The sequence below is a fragment of the Hyperolius riggenbachi genome, chromosome 1, assembly GCF_040937935.1.
Source record: "Hyperolius riggenbachi isolate aHypRig1 chromosome 1, aHypRig1.pri, whole genome shotgun sequence".
NCBI classification, from domain to species: Eukaryota; Metazoa; Chordata; class Amphibia; order Anura; family Hyperoliidae; genus Hyperolius; species Hyperolius riggenbachi.
In genome coordinates, this window is record NC_090646.1 from 114,144,484 (window position 1) to 114,170,770 (window position 26,287).

General features: G+C 44.4%; 1 long non-coding RNA gene across 1 annotated transcript; it reads left to right on the top strand.

The window, feature by feature from the left end:
• The first annotated feature begins 4,105 nt into the window (after positions 1-4,105).
• LOC137546026 (uncharacterized) lies at positions 4,106-5,478 on the top strand. The gene is made up of 2 exons (XR_011026154.1): positions 4,106-4,197; positions 5,321-5,478. It is a non-coding gene; the product is annotated as an uncharacterized lncRNA (long non-coding RNA).
• Positions 5,479-26,287: the final 20,809 nt, after the last annotated feature.

Consider the following 26,287-nt stretch of genomic DNA (forward strand, 5'->3'; position numbering starts at 1 on the left):
GTCCACAATGAAGCAACGACCTTATTATCTTCTTGTATGTAGGTAGGCATAGGTAGGTGTCCCAGTAGTTAGCTAGGCATAGGTAGGATTCCCAGTATAGGTAGGTAGGCATAGGTAGGAGTCCCAGTATAGGTAGGTAGGCATAGGTAGGTGTCCCAGTAGTTAGCTAGGCATAGGTAGGAGACCCAGTATAGGTAGGTAGGCATAGGTAGGTGTCCCAGTAGTTAGCTAGGCATAGGTAGGAGACCCAGTATAGGTAGGTAGGCATAGGCAGGTGTCCCAGTAGTTAGCTAGGCATAGGTAGGAGACCCTGTATAGGTAGGTAGGCAGTGGCGTAGCTAAGGAGCTGTGGGCCCCGATGCAAGTTTTACATTGGGCCCCCCAAGCACTCTATACATAACAATTGATACGGCTCACCAAAAGCTGCCAATGGCAACTACAGAGTCAGAGGTGCAAGAAGGGGATGGGGAACAGCTTGTTAATGATCACTGCTATTCAAAGTATTTATAGAAGTGATTATTTTAAGAACAGGACCAATAGAAAGCTAAAACTGTAGTTGAGTGAGGGCCCTTCGGGGCCCCTCTGGCCCAAGGGCCCCGATGCGGTTGCTACCTCTGCAACCCCTATTGCTACGCCCCTGTAGGTAGGCATAGGTAGGAGTCCCAGTATAGGTAGGTAGGCATAGGTAGGTGTCCCAGTAGTTAGCTAGGCATAGGTAGGAGACCCAGTATAGGTAGGTAGGCATAGGTAGGTGTCCCAGTAGTTAGCTAGGCATAGGTAGGAGTCCCAGTATAGGTAGGTAGGCATAGGTAGAAGTCCCAGTATAGGTAGGTAGGCATAGGTGGGTGCCTCAGTAGTTAGCTAGACATAGGTAGGAGACCCAGTAGTTAGCTAGGCATAGGTAGGAGACCCAGTATAGGTAGGTAGCCATAGGTAGATCCCCTAGTATAGGTAGGTAGGTAGGTGTCCCCGTATAGGTAAGTAGGTGCCCCAGTAGTTAGGTAGGCATAGGTGGGTGTCCCAGTATAGATAGTTAGGAAGGGCCTGGCTGGCACAGTAATAACAATTACCAAGGTCCAGCTGCAACAGATAGGGCTGTATAATTGAGTGAGCAGCACAAAAAAAAAACACATCAGGAAAACATTAGAGCTCTCAAAAGAGCTGTTGAGGGGTGCTATTTTAGCAATAACAATCAGCCAGGAGCAAGCCAAGAGCCTAACTAATCTTTCCCTAGGAGAACAAGTCTGCAGCAGCTGTCCCTAGTGTGTCTCTAGCAGGCACACGAGTGGGTGTAATGGCCGGCAAACCTGCCTTATATAAGGGGGGGGGGGCTCCTGGGCTTAGTGTAGCCTGAATGGCTACAATGTGCCTGCTGACTGTGATGCAGAGGGTCAAAGTTGACCCTCATAGTGCATTATGGGGCAAATCGAACTTCCGCAAAAGTTCGCCTGGTGCAGGCGAACGCGAACCCCCAAAGTTCGCCTGGAACCGTTCGCCGGCGAACCGTTCGATACATTTCTACCAAAGTACACAAGCCATCTCGGTATTGCCTGCTCCCCTCCCAGATTATGTACCCAAACTTAGGGCTGGCGCTTCCATAGGGGCAACCTGGGAAGTTGTCCAGTGCCCAGAGCCAGCTGACACCCCCCAAGTGTATAGTGGTCGCCAAGGCCTCTGCTGAGTATTTGGCAGTGCGGTAAACTCACTTGTACCAGCCAGTGCACTTCTTCATCAGTCTGCATGCTCCCACCTTTATCCCCGCTGGACGCATTTTTTTGTGACTCAGCGACATGTTACATGAGTCACTGAGAAGAGACGCCAACGTCAAGAACTGCAGGGGCCCCGGAAAAAACTATACACCTGGGGGTGGGAGGGGGGGAGAAAGGAGAGACCCCCAGGGTAACACTGTGGGAGAGGGAGGGTCAGGACAAAGGGGCCTGATCAGTGGCGTAGCTAAGGAGCTATGGGGCCTGGTGCAAGTTTTACATGGGGCCCCCCAGGCACTCTATACATAGCAATTAAAACGGTGCACCAAAACCTGCCAATGGCAACTACAGGATCAGAGGTGCAAGAAGGGGATGGGAAACAGTTTGTTAATGATTACTACAATTTAAAGCATCTATAGAAGTGATTATTACCAGCACAGGACCAACAAAGAGCTAATATTGTGCTTGAGAGAGGGCCCCTCGGGACACCTCTGGCCCAAGGGCCCCGATGCGGTCGCAACCTCTGCACCCCCTATTGCTACCCCACTGGGTCTGATGCTGCTTAAAGAAAGGGGGGGGGGGGCAGGGCCCCATTGTACTTAGAATTTTCCCTGCCTAAAACAACTCAACAGTGTGCTTGTACCCTCTGCAGTGCTCCAGCATCAATCACAGGGCCCTCTGCTATCCTGTTTTACCTGCTCTCTCTCCTTCCTTAGATGTTGCAGCCAGATTACAGTGTGTACAGACAGACCCCATGCTCCACCACCGTTTCTTCCTCTACCAACAGCAAGCAAGTGCAGGAGAACAGCTGATGTGGCTGTCTTTTCTCCTGCAGCCACTCTGCAATCCTCAAGTTAGGTCTCTAGTGGTGCTGATGGGTCCGACCCTGACTTCAGAGAAGCAGACAAGACCAAGCAAGAGGATTGCAGAGTGGCTACAGGAGGGAAGAGAGCCAGATCAGCCTGTCCCTGTACTTTGCTTGCCGTCAGTGGTGGCAGAATGGGTGCTGGAGCACAGAGATCTGTACACACTGGAATCTGGCTGTAGATCCACAGTGCAAAGCAATGATGATCAGTAAAAGTTTGTTTACAGCTACACTATGAAGACAAGCAGCATTGCTGTTCATTGCCTGGTTTAATATGCTGCAATTACAAATGTACTAGAATAAGCTGAACAGCACAAATTAAGAATGATGAAAAGGACTATTAGCTCATTTCCTGCTTATTCTCCTGGTCTAATGTGCTTCTATTATAACTGCTCCCAACTGTCCCTCTTTTGGAACCCTCCTTGGGATCCCAGTCACTCTCTCCCTCTTTCTTACTTATCTGTCCTTCTTTCAGGGCTGATGTACAGATCTATATTAATATATGTATTTTTCTACTGAAAAATGTGTTTCATCGACTTTATTCCAATGCTTTAAATTGATATATTTCTTATAATGTGAAGGAAAATGAACCAGGATAGAAAGGCCCAGTGTGGTTTGAATCATAAAACAACATATTTTCTGATGAAATCTTTATAGTATGCATGACTAGGGGTGTATCAGGAGCGTGACAGGGGCGTGACTAGGGGTGTGGCTTAAGTGTCCCTCTTTCTGATCTCAAAAGGTTGGGAGGTATGCTGCAGTAGTGTCTGAGTCACACCAGAAACAAACATGGAGCTAATGCTATCAGATAAGACATAATGTCAGACACACCTGTTCTGCTGCATGCTTGTTCGGGGTCTATGGCTAAATGTATTAGAGACAGGATCAGCAGGATAGCCAGGCAACTGGTATTGCGTAAAAGAAAGTAAATATGGAAGCCTCCATAGATCTCAATACAGTTGTCCTTTAGTTAATTTATTAGAAACCATAATAAGAATTTGTAGTGGGCCCAATGCACCCCAGATATTTATAGTACATAAGAAGACTGCAATAGTTGATGCTTCTGTGGACTGTACAGCTTGCCTTAAAACCTGAGAAGGAAAAATAAGAAACTTTTTTTCCCCTGGTTTTGACACATTTTTAATAGTTAAATGTGGGATCTAAAGAGTATGTAGGGCCCTTTTAGACTTCTCAACACGTGTCACGGTGATATAAATAATCTGAGCCTATATTTTCCGGTTTATAGATCCTCAGTGACTGAAAAAGGGCACAGGTTTCCTTTTAAACTAGCAATCTCTGTGTTGAAGGTCTTTGTCTCTTACAGTGTGAGCAAAATTCTGGGAAAAATTAGTCACACAGACTCCTTGGCTGGCTCAATGTTTCATGAAATCTTGACAAGCCTTACACTTACCATCTGATGGATGCACAAATGAACAATGATAACATAACCTGGATCATCTTTTATCTCTGCCTAGCTTAAGAGACAGAATTTGTGTACTGAAACTCCCATAATTCTATATTTCATTAAAGGAGACTGCAAAGCAAGACTGGCTAGGGCCCTTCTACAGAATGACCGGACAGGAAGTCAACTGTACTCGGAAAATATCTTCATTTTCAACATCCTCGGTTGGTAGAGTATTTATTTGTTTATCATTAAATGCTAAGCTGTTTTTTTTTAAACCCCGAACCGCAATTTATGTCCAGAAAGGCTTTAACGTTGGCTATATAGCATTTCATCAGTAAAAGAGTAAGTTAGCAAAAGCATTGTGCTTGTCAGTAATGACCCAATAACCTGACCCGAGTACATAGCGAAAGAATGTTTGTTGTTCTTAAATGCTAATAGTGTATGTCCACGAGCGGATGAAAATTGCCGTAGCAATTGCTGGTGCGTGGTTTGAGCTGGTGAATAAGAATGAATGTCTACACTGAGCAGGCGGACTTGGATGTGGTAGGAACGTTGCTAGCAGAGGTCTCGAGGGGAAGGAAAGGTTATGCTAAGATATCACTATTTGTTCAGCGGATGCTGGAGGTTACAGACCGAGTTTTTAAAATGTACATAAAATGGAAATTAACAAAGCACACACAGTTTAAAGTAGTGATAGGCACATTTTCTCCAGATTGCTGATATTGTGCTTATGCCAAGGACATCATGCATGGAATGTGTTTTCGTGACCCCTTTAGAGGCTTTGCAGACAATGTCAAGGTTAGTGTGTGCTCTCCACAAACAAATAGCAAAATATATCACGGAAGAGAATAAAAAACAGTAAAAATCCCTTCTATTAGAACTAACTGGCTGCAAGATGGTGGTGTAACTTGTATGAGTAGTACAGCTAAGAAATAGAACATTGCTAGCAAAGAAAAGAGTCTCATATTGTTTTCCAGTACAGGAAGAGTTAAGAAACTTCATTTGTTATCTATGCAAAAGTGCTTCTCTGAGCTCTTCGACCCAACTTGGGACGAATACAGGCCTGTTTTCTGAAGCACTTAAACAGCCAAGTAACAGTGAAAGGCAGATTCTGATAAGGTTTTACTGCAGGAAAGTTCAAAGGTTCATTAGCTGATACGTTTTATAGTTTAAACTACAGAGTGTGGTTAGTAAACTGCAAATGTGGCATAATGATGCAATGTTATAAAAAAAAGCTATATAACTGAAAATAAAAATAAGGTACTCTTTTCTTTGCTACTAATGTTCTATTCAAAATCCATACTACACGTAAAATTCATTATAGCATACTTTTTTTCACTTCAGGTTTACTTTAAATACTGGTAACCAGTTCCTGTCATCTCTCTGAAGAAGGCTCCACCCCCTTCCCTGCATTGAACCTAAGTTTACTTGCATGCTGATGCAGGCAGTCCAGTCCAGTGCAGACATAGGCCTTGATTCAATAAACTGCTAAAGCAGCACAACTTAAATTGAGCAGTGTGAGTTAAAAATCCTGTGCGCACGCTACGGGCTGTAGTGTTGCGTAGCGTGCGCTGCTAACTTACGCCCACTCCCTAATACTGCCTGCTCCTTTAATCCCACCGTGAGCCCCATCGGTTCCAGTGTCTTTGTAGGATGTGATCGCCGCACTTTGAATGGCCCAATAAGCTGCCTGTCACGTGAAGTGAAAAGGAACCTGTCCTGCAGCGGGGTGCAGGTAATGTATAATGCTCTGCTGCTGCTCTGCATTAAGCATGTAAAATAATTGTATTCAATGCCAAGCTGCTGCAGCTAAAGCAAATACAATTTTGGGATACGTTAAAATGAAAATAAAAACTCAGGATGCTAGCTTAATACTGCACCTATTAAACTCTCTAGTAGGCTGCATCTGGAATATAGAATTTAGTTCTGGGCACTGCATTACAGGAAGGATATTTCAGATTTGGAGCAGGTGCAGAGATGAGCAACAAAATCGATTAGAGGGATCTTCCATCCCTCCAATCGATTTTGTTGCTCATCTCACTTACCAGGAAAGGTTAGATAAACTGGGCGAATTTAGTCTGGAGAAAAGACGCCTTAGAGGACATCTAATTAAGATGTATAAAAACATCAGAGGGCAATATAAAAGCTTGACAGAGGAGCTTTTTGTCTCTAGGCTGGCGCAAAGGACTAGGGGACGTGATTTGCGCATAGAAGAAAAATGTTTTAGCCATTTATTTAGAATAAAATTGTTTACAGTAAGAGTGATTAAAATGTGGTATGTATTACCAAAGGAAGTAGTTATGGCAAATTCTATATTTGTTTAAGGGGGCTTAGATGCTTTCCTTGCATTGAAAGACATCCATGGCTATAATTACTAAGTAATACCTGTGTTGTTGATCCAGGGATTTTGCTATCTGGAGTTAGGAAGGTTTTTCTTCACTTTCAGGGCTAATTGAACCATGTCTTGTAAGCATTTTTCATCTTCCTCTGGATTTACAGGGAAATGCGAGTGTGCAGGCTACTGTTTTTTCCTATTTTCTGGTTACATAGTTACATAGTTATTATGGTTGAAAAAAGACATACGTCCATCGAGTTCAACCAGTACAAAGTACAACTCCAGCCTGCTCCCTCACATATCCCTGTTGATCCAGAGGAAGGCGAAAAAACCCTTACAAGGCATGCTCCAATTAGCCCCAAAAGGGAAAAATTCCTTCCCAACTCCAGATGGCAATATGGCGACTCCAGATGGATAAAAATCCCTGGATCAACATCATTAGGCATTACCTAGTAATTTTAGCCATGGATGTCTTTCAACGCAAGGAAAGCATCTAAGCCCCCTTTAAATGCAGGTATAGAGTTTGCCATAATGACTTCCTGTGGCAATGCATTCCACATCTTAATCACTCTTACTGTAAAGAACCCTTTCCTAAATAAATGGCTAAAACGTTTTTCCTCCATGCGCAGATCATGTCCTCTAGTCCTTTGAGAAGGCCTAGGGATAAAAAGCTCATCCGCCAACCTATTATATTACCCTCTGATGTATTTATACATGTTAATTAGATCATCGTCACCGTCGCCGCTCCTGTCACCTTATTATGAGCGGGCAGCCGCTTGTCCGATTAGATTCCCCCGTAGTAGCCGCTCTCCTCTTTGGCATCTCCTATTACAGCAGCGCGCTCGGCGGCTGCTGTGATGACCAGGAAGTGGTACAGCGGTTCCCATGGTAACGGCGATGCATATCGCCGCTGCAGGAAGCCGCTGTACCGCTTCCTGCTCATCACAGCAGCCGCCGAGCGCGCGCTGCTGTAATAGGAAATGCCACAGAGGAGAGCGGCTACTACGGGGGAATCTAATCGGACAAGCGGCTCATGATAAGGTAACAGGAGCGGTGGCTGCGGAGGGGCACACCTACCCATACTAGGAAGCTATATTGGGCACTATACTAGCTATACTGGGCACTATACTGGGGCACTACCTACCTATACTAGGCACTATACTAGCTATACTGGGCACTACCTACCTATACTGGGCATTATACTAGCTATCTGGGCACTATACTAGCTATACTGGGCACTACCTACCTATACAGGGCACTATACTAGCTATACTGGGGCACTACCTACCCATACTGGGCACTATACTGGGGCACTACCTATCCATACTGGGACTATACTAGCTATACTGGGGCACTATACTAGCTATACTGGGGCACTATACTGGGGTAACTATACTAGCCATACTGGGGCAACCAAACTCCCTATACTGGGGCAACTATGCTAGCTATGCAGCCGCACCCCAGCCCCCCCCCCCATAGCCTGCTGCGCACGGCACTGTCCACTAGGTCGCGCAAACACCCGCACCCCCCCCCTCCCCCCGCCGTTGGTCAGAAAGTGTTCTCCGGGCCGGAAAAGGTTGGGAACCACTGAATTAGATTTCCTCTAAGGCATCTTTTCTCTAGACTAAATAAACCCAGTTTGTCTAACCTTTCTTGGTAAGCGAGACCTTCCTTCCCACGTATCAATTTTGTTGCTCGTCTCTGCACCTGCTCTAAAACTGCAATATCTTTTTTGTAATGTGGTGCCCAGAACTGAATTCCATATTCCAGATGTGGCCTTACTACAGAGTTAAACAGGGGCAATATTATGCTAGCATCTCGAGTTTTTATTTCCCTTTTAATGCATCCCAAAATTTTGTTAGCTTTAGCTGCAGCGGCTTGGCATTGAGTACGATTATTTAACTTGTTGTCGATGAGTACTCCTAAGTCCTTCTCCAAGTTTGATGTCCCCAACTGTATCCCATTTATTTTGTATGGTGCTAGACCATTGGTACGACCAAAATGCATGACTTTACATTTTTCAACATTGAATTTCATCTGCCATTTATGTGCCCATATAGCCATCCTATCCAGATCCTGTTGCAATATGACACTATCTTCCTGAGAGTTGATGATTCTGCACAATTTTGTATCATCTGCAAAAATAGCAACATTGCTCACTACTGCATCTACTAGGTCATTAATAAATAAATTGAAGAGCACTGGACCCAGTACAGACCCCTGTGGGACCCCACTGCTAACAGTCTCCCATTTTGAGTACGATCCATTGACCACAACTCTTTGTTTTCTGTCCCTAAGCCAGTTCCCTATCCATGCACACAGACTCTTCCCCAGTCCTTGCATCCTCATCTTTTGCACCAGACTTTTGTGGGGAACAGTGTCGAAGGCCTTTGCAAAGTCCAAGTATATCACATCTACAGCATTCCCAATATCCATATTAGCGTTCACTACCTCATAAAAGCTGAGCATGTTAGTCAAACAGGACCTGTCTTTAGTAAACCCATGTTGATGCTGAGAAATAAGATTATTTTCTACTATGAAGTCATGTATAGTATCTCTTAGTAACCCCTCAAATAGTTTGCATACAACTGATGTTAAGCTTACAGGTCTATAATTTCCTGGATCTGATTTTTTGCCCTTCTTAAATAATGGGAAAACGTGGGCTGTACGCCAATCCACTGGGACTCTGTCAGTTGAAAGAGAGTCACAAAAGATAAGATAAAGGGGTTTATCTATAACTGAACTTAATTCCCTTAGGACCCGAGGATACATGCCATCTGGGCCAGGTGCCTTGTCTATTTTTAATTTATTTAGTCTTGCCTTCACTTCTTCCTGTGTTAAGTATTTAATATTACAGTTAGAAGATTGAGACTCTTCTGCATCTGTAATTTGCAACAGTGCTGTTTCCTTTGTGAAGACAGAAGCAAAGAACGCATTTAATAACTGCCTTACCTTGGTCATCCACCATTGAGTTCCCACCCTCATCCTTTAGGAGTCCTATACAGTCAACCTTTTTTTTTTTTAGAGTTGATGTACTTGAACAACTATTATCAACTATATGTAGAAGAATGGGCCCCTTCAGGCCCCTGACCCAGTGATTGCAGGGATTGAGGGGGCTATTGTTAGGAGTTGTATGCTGGTGGTAGTTTATAATGCCTATCTCATGCTACCAATGCTTGTTGTCTGTCAACTTAAAGAGGAACTCCAGTGAAAATAATGTAATAAAAAAGTGCTTCATTTTTACAACAATTATGTATAAATGATTTAGTCAGTTTGCCCATTGTAAAATCTTTTAAATCCCTGATTTACATTCTGACATTTATTACACGGTGACATTTTTACTATTGGTAGGTGATGTAGCTGCTGCATGCTTTTTTGGCAGTTGGAAACAGCTGTAAACAGCTATTTTCCACAATGCAGCAAGGTTCGCTGGGCCAGATTTATCAAGAGTGTCTGAGACAAAATATTAGTAGGTTTTTAGAAATCCATGCAGAACTGTCTCAGGCATCCTAAGAAATCACTAGATAGTGCACATTCTTTCTTAAACTGTAAGGAATAGAAGGAGCTAGGAAGGTCTCAGGCAGTGCAGTGTGTGAGGGGAATGGCTGTTGCTGAGGTAACCAACACATCTGCTGTCAGCAGGCTCTGAGTGAGGGGGGAGGAGCCCTTCACAAATCACATCTAGCCTGCATTATCTGAAGAACTGCTAATGAGCACTTCTTAATCTGCAGCAGTTAAGGAATGGATTTGCACTTTTCTTAACTGTAGTGTAGCTCTAGAAATCCACCCTAAACTGCCGCTATTACATAAGCTTTGGGAAGTTTCTTACTATCATGCAGAAATGTTCTTCTGCTGACTAGAACAGTTTTAGAAGAAAAAACTGTCGGTAATGCGTTGATAAATCTGGCCCACAGACAGGAAACTGCCAGGAGTACGTACTCAGAGTTTCTTGTGGGAGGGGTTTCACCACAATATCAGTCATACAGCGCCCCCTGATGGTCTGTTTGTGAAAAGGAATAGATTTCTCATGTAAAAGGGGTATCAGCTACTGATTGGGATAAAGTTCAATTCTTGGTCGGAGTTTCTCTTTAATGACTACTTTTCTTTATCACTTTCTGAGTCACTTTCTGAGTCACTGGGGAGGATTTATGAAATCTGTTCACTCCTTATTTTTAAATCAGACAAGCCACATATGACAAATCAGCTGGAGTCACAACAGAGGAACTGGAGTCATAAATCTCCCCACTCTGCCACACACTAAACCAACATAATTATGAATGGTTAATGAGATGCAAATTGTTGGAAGCAGGCAATTAAAGTGTACCACAGCTCAAGCTATAAGAAGAACCGATACTTACCCGCTCCTTCCTCCTGCAGCATAAACACGTGTGAGTCCTTCAACATCCTCCCACGGTCTGCCGTTCTGCCGCAATCAGCCCCGGTAATAGGTTCAGTCGGGAACAGTCTGGGTCTTCTGCGCTACTGCGCATGAGCAATAGACCTGGACTGACGTGACTGAGCCAATTACCGTAGGGCTGATTGCGGCAGAACGGCATAACGCGGGAGGACAGCGAGGAACTCACACGTGTTTATGATGCAGGAGGAAGCACTGGGTAAGTATTGGTTCTTCTTATAGGTAGAGCTCTGGTTAAAAACAGTTTTAAAAAGTTTGTTTTTAAACAAACAAAATGGCCACCAAAACAGGAAGTAGGTTGATGTACAGTTTGTCCACACATAGAAAATACATCCATACATAATCAAGCTGTATACAGCCTTCCTTTTTAATCTCAAGAGATCACTTGTGTGTTTCTTTCCCCCTGCAGCTATCTTCCACTGAAGTGTCAGGCTGTTTCTTCCTGCAGAGTGCAGACAGCTCTGCCTGTATGTAATTCCTCAGTATGTGAAAGCCCAGCCAGCTCAGAGGAGGATTTATCCAGCTTGTAAAAGATAATAGAGCAGAGAGAAGCTGCACTAATCTAAATAACACACAGCAGTGTGCAGAGAGGGGCCTGGAGGGGGGAGATGCATCACAGAACCATAACACTGAAGAACTTGGCAGCCTTCCAGACACAGGCTGACAAGTCTGAGAAGAGAGAGATAAGTTGATTTATTACATAGATGGTGATAGTAGAACGTGCTGCAGTAAGCCATAGCACATTAGAATAGATTTTGGAACTTGTAGGATGGAAGAAAACCGGATGAAATTTTTGTTACGGAGTCTCTTTAAGGCACTTAAGGCTACTGGAATAGTTGAGCGCCACTATTGAGTTTAATGTTAATTAGCAGCAACCGGGCCCTTTTTTGGTAGTACACAAAGTAGCTCTGAGATGATGTTGGATTATGTCAATTCTGTATCTAAATATCTGCAGCTTGAAAATATACCAATGAAATCCAGGCAAAGTGGAATTCAATTGGTTACTTTTCAAGATGCATCAATTTACATAATCTTGCTCTAATCTACACGGAACAATTTTCATCTCATAGACCATCCCTGAAAATAATCATCTCACACACCACTTCTTCTTTCTGTGGCTCTTTCTATCTCAATAGCCATCACAAATTCATCCTGGATGTTCACTAAACTGTCACATTAACTGTAGCTACACGAGTTACAAAGTCTCTGAAAAACCAGACCAAGCCAACAGCTATAATTTCAGAAGCTTAATTTATGTTTGATCATCACAAGCTTCTCGTGGTTCCTCCGATGATAAATGTTCTCCACTGACTTGGTACAAATGCACAGGTGGTCTCATTTCTTAGACTTCATTTGTATATACGTGTACCAGGTCAGTCATTTTGAGGAGATCTCCATATCCAGAAATGTTATAACAAACATTCATGGATGGTTTTGTAAGTAATTCCTCCCCCGATGCTGTACCACCCCAACCCCCTCACCCATGCTCCTCTCCTGTCATGTCACATCTCTGCCCCCACCCACACCCCCATCCATGCTGCTTGACGTAACAGTCATGCCTCTTCTCCAATAAGTAGTGGTAAAGTTGCCGTGTGCAGAAAGCACACAACTATTTTACTGTTACTAGTGTCGGGGGAACACCCCGTTTACCCATTAGCACCATGCAAATTATTGCTGTAATGCATGTCTTGCTATGGTAACACACAATACGGCATGTGTTACTATAGCAATGCACGCATTAAGTCGGTGATGGGTTAATGGGCGGTGCTCCCACGGTGCTGGTAATGGCACATTCACCAGGTGCTCCATGCACACCGCAACTTTACCACATTTCACTGAATTAGGCCTGTGATGAGATAAACGTGTATGTAAATTCTCAATTTTACTCAGACCTAGTCTGTGCTCCCTTTTTCTATAAACTGTAAGGGTTAAAAATCCAGGGCTTTGACTGACATTCTCTCTGCACACACCTCACTGATAACTAATCAGGGGTTTATTAACCTTTTAAACCAAAATAAGACTGAGAATTCAGGAAAATCCTCTTTAGGATTAGGGCTATAGATATTGTTTATTTGATAGTTTACTTTTGCTCCAGGCTTGCTTTACATTGGGATTGTCAGCCATAAGATTAAGGGTCATGTACCCACTGCTCTGTGTTTATTATACAGTCTATAACCTGACCCTGCATTGCAAGCATTCCAATATAATCATAAATGTTTCTGCTGTTATAAATCTTATTTCAGTCAACCTGGCTCTATTTGGTACATTGGCAAGGAGAGAGAAGCTTGTCATCTCTCATCCCACATTCCTGCTCCTCACTGATTGGCTGATGGCAGTTCAGTGTGACACAAGGTTGAGATGGAAAATACACCTCACCCCTGCCGAAATACGATCTATGCTGTGCTCACATGTGATTATAAAGCAAGCTAGATCTGACAGTGCAGGTTCTGGGAGGAAAAAAAAAAAAGAGTACGGAAGGAAATTACATCGGGGTTGGCTTCAGTCAGAGGCAGTAAAGATGGAAAATGCCTGGAGCAGTTTTCTCTTTATTTGCTATATAAGATTCACTGAAATCAAAATGTGGACAGTACAATACATATGTTATGTAAGTAGAACAAGTATTTATCTACTTATACATGTTTTTTTCCCCTGGGATAATATGGCTGTCTATGCTGCTTTCATAAAAACAACAAGAATAGTTGTGCTAGTTTAGATTGGGGGCAGCTGCGTGTAGAGGTGTCAGTTTGAGGCAGAGCCGATGGATAATGAAATGCAAAGTTCAGCAACCTTTGCTAGACAGTTTGATTTCAGTCTACTATAGTCACTGAAACATACCTGCTGGTCAGTAACTATACGTTCCACTTACTTGTCCCTCAAGGCAAAGCTGTACAGAATCTTTTGTGAAATGATCAGCAGTCTTGCTTTAATCGCGACTCAGATACCTGTGGAGCCCGCAGGGTTAACCACATAGTCGAGAAGAAAAAGCTAAATCCAACTGGCGAGATTCTCTGCTCTCCTTTTATTTACACATAAATCCTCAAAAAGCCTTTAAGCACCCAAGTTTAGCATTTCTATTGACTCCATACAAATCAGTCTATTTATTGACCCAAAAGCTGGTGAATTTCTAATCCCATCTAAAATAATAAAGCTCCCCTCATCTCTAAATAAAATGTGAATTCTTCCCAATTGTGCAGTTCATTTGAATGGAATCCATTATGTTTTGCGTAACACGCTGCAATCATTGATATATGGTGCAGGGAATATTGTGGCTTCTGGGATTTTGACACTGTGCATGCTAACTAGTGCAGCTGCAATAGAACCATTTATCATTACAGAAACCTTGGAGGTGTACAGTACTAATGCCGCCATGCACCGCTTAATATGACAAGACTGGTGCTTCTGCAGATTATTCATTGAATAACATCAATGAGAAAGGTCATTTAGGACTGAATTCTGCTTATATGAATAATAATTCTGTATCTGCGGCTACCACATGTACAGAGATTCCCTGAAAGCCCTATCTGTGCACCTCTATATCTCATAGGATAACAAGTATACAGCAGAATGAAGCAGGTTATTAAATCCCGGCTAATGGGATATATATTTAGTCACACAAGTAAACAATTGTGTAAAAAAATGTGTACGGTAATACATTTAGATGTTGTACAAAGGAGTAGCTGTGGTCATAGTGGGTGTGGTGACTGCTGTGTGGTTTATTAAAAGATGATGGGGTCAAGAAAATTATACCCTGTACATGCTGGGCTTGATTCACATAAAAGCTTTGTACGTGAAAACTAGGGTGCTAAGCAGTTTGCAAAGCAAAGGTGTTACTGATTGCGTGCTATTTTAGCGCACGTAAAAGTATGCGAGCGTAAAGTTTTGCACACACCGCTTTGCGTGCAAGGTATGCTTATCACGCTACTTAGCACGCGAAGCGGCTGATTTTGCACGCGAAGCGGTGCGCGCAAAACTTCGCGCAAATCTTTACGCACGCAAACTTTTACGAGCTCTAAAATAGCACGTGCTAAGTGGCCAGTTTGCTGGTGCTAAGTGGCTTTTCACTGACGTGCTAACACTTAGCACGCTTTAGTGAATCATGCATTCCTCAGTGAACCTATTTATTTATTATGTATTTATTGTATTTATAAAGCGCCAACATATTATGCAGCGCTGGACATTAGTTATGGTTACAGACAATGTTTAGGGCAGGGCTCCCCAAACGTTTTGGGTTGAGGGTCGGGTCAACATACTTCAGACTGCTGGGGGGTCGGAGTATACATAAAATGATGTCTATGTGGGCCAGACAGTGAAGCATACCCAGGTGACAACAAGTCCAATTGGACAGCAGTGTCACCTAAAGTGTGGAATTTGATTGGAAACCAGAAAATTTCTGCTTTCTGGCTTCCATGTGGAAGGGTGGTGCCAGCACTGCTATTTTATATGTGGACCACCAATATTTAAATATGTAGCTGACCGTATCTATAAGTAATACATTTTGTGTGGGGGGGGGGGGGCGGTAAAAAAGCCTCAGGGGGCCACATTCGGCCCGTAGGCCTTAGTTTGAGGACCACTGATTTAGGGTGACATACAGAAATAAGACAATACAGGAATACTTGCAAAATAGTTATGCCATTGGTTAAGCTTTTACTGCCCCTTCAGAGATCACCAATAATCCTCTCACCCCATGTCACAGCCCTTGAGGGCAATGGAAAACTGTGTTACCCTACTGAGAACACTGGAGCTTTGACATGCTGTTTCAGCTATACACCCTTTTGGCCCCTCCCATTGCAAGGGCTTGTCTTTGATCTCCCAAGCCAATGGTCCCGATTCTTTAGAAGTCCAGTTTTTTGACAATCTTTTTTTAACCACTTCCCACACTAATAGTCACAGGTACAGTGTGTGAATTCTGCTTTCTGAAGGCCTTGGATAGTTCTTTTGATTCAGCCAGGGCAATTCTACACACTACAACTACAAAGAAGCCATCAGGGAGGGAACACACTTGCAGGGTCGATTTCACCTGCGATTCTGTTGGCTTCTGCGATCGCGTTTTTTGTACATGTTTTGCTGCGATCGTTCCAAAATGTTCTGTTTGTGGTGGCATATACTGTAATGTGACATGCAGAAAAAAGCGGAAAGCTGTGCGATTTAAAAATGTGTGGAGAATCACAAATGCAAAACATGAATGAAAGGTCACAACGAGCATTTCCTGAGCGGGGCTATAGACTTTCACAGCCACAATTGCAGCTAATGTGTTCCTTGCTTGTTCACACCTAGGACATTCTCGCTATTTTTTACGCACCAGTGATTTTCAAAATTGCCTAAAACGCTTGTGCAATGATTCCTTATGGGACTGTTCATATCTGCAAGTTCTGTCTGCTTTCCGCTGATCAAAGGGCTGCCTGCACCATTTTATTTTATTTATTTATTGTATTGCTATAATGGAAGGTATAGGAAAAGCGCAACACACTCACAAAATCGGTATATGCTGCGATTGCGTTAGTGCTCTCATGAATAAATACAATGGGCTTGATTCGCTAAGCCGGTTAGTGTGCCTTATCACTTAGTGGGCGCAAACTACGGCACTAAGTAGTTTGCGCCCACACATCAGTCTTAGTACCGCTCCTTGCGCGCGCAGCACGGGTGCGCCTATATTAGTGCGCGGTGCGAAGATAACATCGCACCCACTGCCCCTTGATAACGGCGCATCGGGTGCCCCTTAAGCTTCAGGGGCACCAGATGCTCCATTATCGTCGCACCACGTGCGACGTTTAAGGGGCAGCGGGTGCGACGGTATTGTCGCACCGCACACTAATATAGGCACACCCGCGCTGTGCGCGCAGTGTGCGGGGCTGCGCGCAAAGTAGCTTTGCGCGCACTAGGGGCAAAAAATGGCTTTTCACACTGGCGCTAACACTTAGCGCTGGTTAGTGAATCAAGCCCATTGTATTTATTCATTTCCGGCCTCAGCGATTGCGATTTTAGATGTGAACAATGCTTAAAACAGGGGTAGGGAACCTTGGCTCTCCAGCTGTTAACCACCCTGGCATTCTGATTAAATCGCCAGGGTGGCTGCGGGAGGGTTTTTTTTAAATTAAAAAAAAACTATTCCATGCAGCCAACTGAAAGTTGGCTGCATGAAAGCCCACTAGAGGGCGCTCCGGAGGCGTTCTTCCGATCGCCTCCGGCGGCCAGAAGTAACACGGAAGGCCGCAATAAGCGGCCTTCCGTGTTTCGCTTACCTCGTCGCCATGGCGACGAGCGGAGTGACGTCATGGACGTCAGCCGACGTCCTGACGTCAGCCGCCTCCGATCCAGCCCTTAGCGCTGGCCGGAACTGTTTGTTCCGGCTACGCTGGGCTTGGGCGGCTGGGGGGACCCTCTTTCGCCGCTGCACGCGGCGGATCGCCGTGCTGCAGCGGCGATCAGGCAGCACACGCGGCTGGCAAAGTGCCGGCTGCGTGTGCTGCTTTTTATTTCATTGAAATCGGCCCAGCAGGGCCTGAGCGGCAGCCTCTGGCGGTGTTGGACGAGCTGAGCTCGTCCAGACCGCTCAGCAGGTTAAGGAACTACAAGTCCCACAATGCATTGCAGGAGTCTGACAGCCAAAGTCATGATTAATAAAGGCAAATGCATGCTGGGATTTGTAGTTGTATCACAGCTGGAGAGCCAAGGTTCCCTACCCCTGGCTTAAAATAATGAGGTTTAAATAACCTCTCCTAGTGTTTGCAATCACCATTGAGCAATGTGATGTGTACATATACTACATCTATGTACAGTTTATCAGCTGAGTGGTACAACTGCATACTATCTCTATCCCCTCATTGTTTATGTAACAGTATGTACTATGTATGTACTATGTAAAGCACCACAGAAGATGCCGGCACTGGTTCAATCAATAAAAATAATCATAATTAAGATAACTTACTCCAAGTTCCTTGCTAAGGATGTTCTAATTATTTGCACCTGAACTGATGCGATGCACCTGATTCTAATGTTAGGTATTTTAGAAGGTTTTAATTCTAGATGCTTACTTACTTTTACCACATTCAAAATGTGCATGTATGTTTATTTAACTTACAAATAGGACTGCAATTTCTACATATTTGTTAAGGACACCTTCAGGTTCACCACTAAAGGGTTTTTCCCCTTATAGACCAGAGCAATTTTCACCTTTCATCGCTCCTCGCTATTCATTCCCCAATAACTTTATCACTACTTATCACATCAAAATGATCTATATCTTGTATTTTTTCGCAACCAATTAAGCTTTCATTGGGTGGTACCTTTTGCTAAGAATTATTTTATTCTAAATACATTTTAACGGGAATAATAAGAAACAATGTGTGAAAAAACGCGGAAAAGCCGCCGCGTGTGCTGACAGCAAGGCGGCTAATTCCGCGTCCAGCGCGGCGGTTTGCACACAGAGGCATGCGTCTGGTTCTGAGAGTGAACGCATAAGGGCCACCGCATGTACTGATAGCAGGGCGGCTGGTTCTGCGTCCAGTGTGGCGGTTTGCACGCAGCAGCGTGCGGCTGGTGTGGCTGGGTCTGTTAGTTCACACAGATTCAGGAATACCCGCGCGCGCGCTGAGAGGCAGAACTTTTCTGAGGGCCAAGGGGGGATCAGCTGACCAGCCTGGTCAGCTGACCTCAGAGCTAGTAGCTATTGGTCTATCACTTAGGGGTGGCGCCAGAGAGCGCTACTCTATATATAGTTACTGCTGGACACTCACTAGTTGTCTGCCGTTGCGATCATTACATGGAAGCACTCAGAACTTAGTCAGATCCAACAGTATGTTTGAACCAGGAGGACCTGGGAATTCACACTGAGCCAGATTAATACTGTATTATTATTGTGTTGTGCTTCGGACTAGTTCCGGGGTGTGGGGACCGCGGACCTGACGCCCAAGACTGGGGAACTTGTGTTATTGTTCTGTTGTGCTTCGGACTGGTTCCAGGGTGTGGAGACCGCGGACCTCACACCCAAGACTAGGGAACTTGTGTTATCATTCTGTTATACATCAGACTAGTTCCAGGGCGTGGAGACCGCGGACCTCACACCCAAGACTAGGCATTGTTTGATGTCTGTTGTGGCCTGTTGCTTTCCTGACTGTCCCACCGCTCGCTGATTCGGTGCCACGCATATCTGGTTGTCTGTTGCCAACCCTGCCTGTCTTGGGTGCCGAGCCAGCTTTCTGTCTTTGTGCTTTGTTTGTCCGTGTGTTGCCGACCCGGCTTGCCCGACCTCGAGGGCTGTCTCCCCTCTATGGGAGGTGGTCTCCGGATCGGTTGGTGGCGTCCACCTTCAGGTGTCGCTCACTCTCTGACCCTTCCTGCTTCAGCCTGAGACTCTGCCCCTTGGAGGATCTCGGGCTGCTGGGGGGTTCTTGTGCTTCTCAGGGGAGCGGTGTTGCCCACACTGCCAAGGACCACCTGCTCATCAGGTGGATTACTTAAAGTATACTGTTGCACCAAACACTCACGATATATACAGGTGTCCAGAGGTTAGTACTATATCTGTATTATTGGTGATTCTGCAGATCATCAATAATCAGGTATATATCTGTATTCTTGGTGATACTGCAGATCACCAATACTCAGATTCTGTCTGTGTGCTGACACCGATCGTTACACAATGTACATCAATGTGGTAAACAATTGCAAGAGGGATGGTACACACAAAGGAGGGTTGCAAACAGAGCCACCAACCCATAAGTCAGGTGGGGATACACAAACCTGTCTTCTCTCGGGTATATCTGATGAGTTAATGGTGGACGTACTCTAAAATAGGTCTGGAGATGACTGTGGTGGGGCACCAGTGGACCAAAAGTCCCTCCAATCAGGGAAGTGGAACAATTAGCACAATGGGGGAAGAGGCCCCTAAGAAGTATCAAATATTACACTGTATATTATACATGGGTATAACTAGAAATCACTGCCCCCCCCCAGCTGCAAAACTTTGGATGGGCCCCCCATTCCCTTGCATTGTGCATAGGTAAACTGAGAACCAATGTTATTCAAATGGCTAGTGCACACTTGAATGAGTTTTCCTCATGCAGAGAAAAACAGACAGCAGTTAAGCACTGCACACATTTTCTCTATCAATTTTATTAGCTTCGGTGATAAAACATGCATGTTTTCACACATAAGGACACAAATGGTATACAGAAAACGCATACAGAAAAACGGGCACACAGAAAACAGTGTGCTCCCAGCCTCAGCTTCTTATTACACTCACTCTGTCGACCTCTGATGGAGCAGAACTGGCTCTGCAGTCTCCTCCACCTTCACTACAGTACACAGCACTTGGGGAGGGGGTAGAGAGGTTAGGGCAAAGGGCTGTACACAAGGCCCTGCTGCACACTGAATAGGGCCAGTCTACAAATATTTGTCTACAAAACTAGAGATTCCTTATAGGTGGCTAAGCAGTTTCAGTCATTAGAACAATTGTGCAGAGAGCAGAAAATGTTTTCTCTTCGTGCCCTTAGTTGTTAGTCTCTCAGGACAGGGAAAATAAACTTCTCTCCCCATGAGGCCCCCTTCTGGGCCCCCCTGCGGCTGCATACCTTGCAGGGACTATTGCTATGCCCCTGATATTATATACTCCTTGCACACCTCTTTGACTGTTGTGCTAATTTTATACATATGTACACACGTATTTTAAAATGTAAATTTTTTCCCTGTTGCTTACACCTTAGAAATGGCGTCATAAGATATTAGATTGTTACTATACATTAATTAATACATTAATATGTTGTTTTATGGGATCCCATAACTGTACATAATGCAACAAAACCATGGCGAAGATGCTTATTGGCCCAAATGTGTGACATTGATAATTATGCCAGAGATGGGACTGTAAGTGATTAGAGCTGATACGACTATAGTAACCTTTTTGGGGGATAGAAAGGAAGGGACCTATTTTCATACAATTTCCTCTTGACAAATAGTGGCAATGTCATTGATGTCAGTGTAAAATGAATAAACCTAGCGACCTAAAAGGTGCCAATGCTATTCTTATGAAGTGCCACTTCTCAGCTGCATAAATAGCAACAGTGCAATGTATACTCATTAAACATGTGACATTGTATGGCCAAGGGAGTATAATTACCATCCTTCCAAGTTCCTACATGAGCTGCGTCCGATTTGTTCTTCCTCTTAATGGGAAATACTGGAGCCAGCAGGTGAAATCAAACTGTCCAACCATTGCAAATTGTTCCTTTTTGTTCTGGAGACCGGTTAGCAGAATAAAGTGACTCATTCGACCATCCAGTGATTACAAGAACAGATCATGAGAATAAGAACTTGTAACTTTAATATATGCAGAAGCTACATTCTGTAGACCACACCAGTTATTTGTGAAACATGTTACAAATGTGTACGTACAGTGGCGTATGGAAGACATCATGTATGAGCTCATTATTCAGCATCCTTTTCTGTTAATTCAGTCACTATGCCAACCCGAAAGTCATGTGATGAATGCGGCGGATGGATTTGAGTTTCAGTCTCACTCAATGTTAACTTCCCTGGCGTTCAATTTCCCAGGGAATTCTGTGCAAAAAGTGGTACAATTAATTTTCTTGAACATTTTTTCCTGCAACTTACCAAAATGTGTTAATCAGAGGTCTGGTATACATTATATATATATATATATATCACAAATAAAAGTGTCAGGCACTAAATGATAGTAAAAAATAAATTCGCTTTAATAATTACAAACAGAAAAATCCATCTCCAATACGATGCAGAAAAAAGATCAAGATATAATGCCTTTTTACACAGTGTTATACAGTGTTTAGAACACCTCTCTTGTGTGGTACTCTTTGAAGCAGGGCACCACACACAGTGCCACATCACAGTCTGGGCAATAGTACCGGGACTCTCTACGGACTTTTTTACCCTCCCCACCAGTCTTTGAAGAGCACACCGCACACCTTCTAGAAGGATGTTGCTTCTTTGCAGTTGATGGCAGAAGCTCTGGAAAATGGCGCCCAGTGAGTAGTGCCGGATTGACGCCCTCCGTCCCACTCTACTTACCTGTGGTGGGGGGTATTTCAGGAATAATGCCTCACAGATTTGCCACACGAAGTCATGGTGTGGCATAGTTCTGTCACACCGTTTTTTTATAGAGAACAAAAGAGTTCCACAGGCACTGTTCAAAAATGTTTTTATAATATTTTTTCTGCTGCTTACGGATCGCAGGATAGAATGTAAGTGCCTGGTCAGCTCAGTCCACCCCCCCATGGTGTGGTTGTAGTCCAGCACTACCTGGGGTTTCTGGACCTCCTTTCCACCTCTGGCCATTGTGAGGATTGCGGCATCATTGTGTACTGTGCTTAGAAGGCACACATCCTTTTTATCGCGCCACCGCAGCGCCATGATGACCTTGCCCTTCTGCCAGGCCACAATTTCCCAAGTTTTCAATTTTTTGCTAGAAAATGTGGGTGGTATTTGGAGGCGGCAAGCCCTCACAGTGCCATAAGAGTCTGTTTTATGTAACAACAGGTACTCATACAGTCCTGGCGAGGTGTAAAAGTTGTCCGTCGTCAAACAGTATCCCTTACCCAGCAACGGATCAATGAGGGTGAGCACCGATGAAGTTGCCAGGCCATAAGCAGGGGTGCTCGGATACCCGTTTTCAAAATCCGAATTGACCCAGATATCCGGATCCGGATCGGATATCCGGATCCGAACGCTCTCATATCCGCGTACATGCGGATATCAGAACGCATTATCCGGGCTGATTCAGATATCCGGATAGAAAAACCGGAAGTGGCCTTTAAATTGCTTTAAGAACGTTTTTTAGGGTAAATGAGGCATGTAGCATCATTATTTCTTAAAGGGGAACACTAATTGATGTGGGGACTTAAAATCCCCCCCGCCTAAAAAAAAAATGGCTGTCAATTAACATCAGGCCAGGATCCAGACAGCAGTCCTGCAGCCCACATTGTGTCCAAAGTCCAACCGCACAACTGGGACATAACAGTTTTAAGCCAAGACACCTCCAAAAAAATTACGCAGCAATTGTGATTTGGGTTAAATATAGGTGGTATCAGCACAGTAGCAGTGGCCTGTGGCACCCTGGTGGTATGAGCAGCACAGGCAGCAGGAGCACGGCAATGCAGCAGCAGCAGGTGTAACGTGTGCCAGAAGCATGCTGGACGTGGCACTTGGCACGTGTCACGTGGCACTTGCCACGTGTCACGTGGCACTTGCCACTTGCCACGTGGCACTTACAAAACCTTGTAGCCGAATAAAAAATATGGGCTACAAAAGGGCGCCTGCTTATAGCCTATATCAAAGCTTGGGCGGCCTTTTCACCACCGCGTAGCCCATATTTGCAGAAATAACATTGATGTCTATGGAGGCGCCCTTTTCATACAGGCAGCTCAGGAGCCCTTTTCAACGGATCCCGTGCAGTCAGTTGCCCATAGACATTGCCTGATGAGTGCTAATGACAAAATAGAGTGCACCTGTGTGAAATCTAATGTCAGTACAAATACAGCTGCTCTGACGGCCTCAGAGGTTGTCAGTGCAACCTCCCCAAACAGCTCTGCTCTTCTCTATGGGGAGGATCGTGCATGACGTCATGACATCACTGAGGTCATGAGCAGACCCGATCCTCCCCATAGAGAGACTGGAGCTGTGCGGAGAGAGGCTGCGCGATCGCTGGATCCAGGCTGGGTAATGTATTAGCGGGGGGATTGGGGGGATCAGCAGCAATCGGGGGGATGACGGCCACCTGTACTAGCTAGTCTAGTGCTAGCTAACGCTTTTTCAAGCGTGCAATTTATACTGGAGGACTCCTGGGCCCGCGTGCGGTATGCCCGACATAGTGTCAGGCATACCGCTAAGGAGGTTAAGGACCACAGGCTTATACCCCCCTAGTGACCAGGCTATTTTTTACAATTCAGCACACTGCAGCTTTAACAGTGTGCTGCATGGCTATACAACACAGCACCCAAATGAATCTGCCCTCCTTTTCTGCCCACCAACAGAGATTTCTGCTGGCGGGCTCTGATCACTGCTGCAGGCTCATTTTTTTTTTAAATTAATTTTTTTATCTTTTATTCCTAAATAAATATGTATATTTTTATCCCCTTCCCCCTGAGGACCAATCAAAGCGATCCTCTCTCATAGGCATCAGCCTATGAGAGGGGATCGCGTAGTGAACCACTCCAGAGGACAGCCAAATGTCAAGGTTGTCCCCAGTACAGCGCTGGCTGCAATAGAAAACAAATACCGCTATCTAATAATCTGCCAGGAATGATCACAGCTGGCAGACTGTTTACGGAGCTCCGCTCCATCACTTAAGCAGGGATGTGCATGCATCCACACGTGCGTTCCACACTAATTTCTTCCCCCAGGACTTGACTGCCGTCGGAATTAGCCCTTCCTGGTGGGAGCCACTCTGCAGCCGCTGATCAGCGTTAGGCGGTGGCAGAGTGGTTAACTACTTTAGGACCGTGCTAGTTGAAATCTACGCCCTGCCAGCCAGATAGCCATCAAAACCAGGCGTAGATTTCAACTAGCGCAGTCCTAAAGTAGTTAACCACTCTGCGAACATCTAACGCCGATCGGTGGCTGCAGCTGCGTACAACCGCCATTTTCGTCGCTCCCGCTGATCTTGCCGCTAAAACCCTATCGTAGCTCACTCGCTCTACCTGTCTCTATGACAGCAGAGCCCTGTGAGCAGGCCAGGGGCCCTGTCTTTCAATGTAAGCAATGCCCATTGGCTTACATTGAAAGACAGGGTCAGGAGCCAATGAAAGCAGCTCCTGACCGGCTCACAGGAGCTCTGCCCTCATAGAGACGGCAGAGTGGGTGGCCCAGGTTAGTGACGTGCGGCGGTGACGGTGGTTGCGGCGGGCATGTGTGGCGATCATCGGGATTCCGCCGTTTCTGGTACCAGCGGTCTCTGGTCCTTAAGGGGGCAGAGACCGCTGGTACTTAAGTGATTAAGGTATGTATGCGATTTTGATCCTGAGCTTCAGCGCAATCAAGCTGAAAAAAATCTTGTCATGTATCCTTGCAATATATACAACCAACGTGAGTCAAGCTGAAAATACTGAGCTAACCGCAACAATAGTGAAATTTCCCTTCCAGGGACAGTTGTAGTTCTAAATTTTTAAACAAGTTAAAAATAAGAAAGGGATCGATAACATGCTTGCATTATAGATTTTGAACCTTTAGCCCATGATGCTTTGCCTAAGAAGGCTGTTAAAAGCCCAGTGAAGCATGACCATGTCTACCTTTGATCTTTGAAAAGGAACCCGCGGTGCTCCCCTATAAAGACGTGACATCAAAGTGCAGATTCAGAACAAACTGAATAGTGGTAAAGCACAGCAAAACACAAAGAGAATAACAATAGGATTTGTATTTTTTTGGCTATGAATAGTACAGTTAAAGTAAAAAAACATACTGATGTTATTTTAATTTTTTATAGCTCTTGACTTGGGGATTTAGATGGGAGCTTGGCTGTCTAGTTTGTAGAAATGGCTACATGACGCCTAATAAAAAATAGGCTATTGATACATTTGTTTTAGTTCCTGGAGAATGGCTTTAATTAAAAGCCCCCCCCCCTTTTTTTTTCACAAATAATTACAGATAGTCCATCAATAAGAGCAGCAACATACTGAGCTTAAATCTCTATGACAAATAGCATGCCATATCAAAGTTAGCACTTATCAAAGTTATCAGAGTAGCATAGCGAGCGCTACAAACCCGCAGGGGCTCAGGGCAGGACGAGTGGAGCTCTCATCATTGCCAATTAGCAGGCATAAGTTTGCTATGCTACTCTGATAAGGCGTGCTAACTTTAATAAGGCATGCTATTTGCCTTAGTGAATCAAGCCCACTGTATGTACCCACTAAACAAGCAGAAGCACAAATTATGCAACATAGGCCATGCACCCTGACAATAGAAAAGTAAAACGAACAGAATAAATAACCATCAGAAAAGCCAGTCTGAAAGAACTTTGGGCATTTGCAATTAGGTTTTTCGCCCGAGTTTTCTCCCTGGTAATATTTTCACAACTTGTCAATAAAATGCCTTTTAAGTCACCAGCAAGCAAGAAAATACTCAGAATAATTTTCATCGTATTTTTCACCTACGTTGTGGTAATTTTTCAATTGCAGAGTTCTGCAAAGTTATTTTAAAGAGAAGATGTAAAATTATTATCTCTTGGGAGATAAGTCAGGAGAAAAAGTTAATTACATAAGGACATTTGGATGCACCATTCATTCTGTCAACGTATTTTAATTTTTATTTCTGCATGATAAAGTGCTAAAACACCCCTCTCCATATAATTACAAAGAAAAGGGTCAGGAGAAAGAGTGAAAAGAAGCAGAAGGTAGAAAAGGGAGGCAGAGTCAAACATTCAATCAGTAACCCCAAAAGGTGGTAACAACAAGACCAAGACAACACTACTCGGTTAAGGAAGATTCCTCAAATTGGGACATCATGACTCGCTAACAAATGTGAGTGAGTCTTTAAACTCTATCTAAACTGTCCATGTATTATTATACTTCTCAATAAGATCATGCCTACTAAAAAAAGAAAA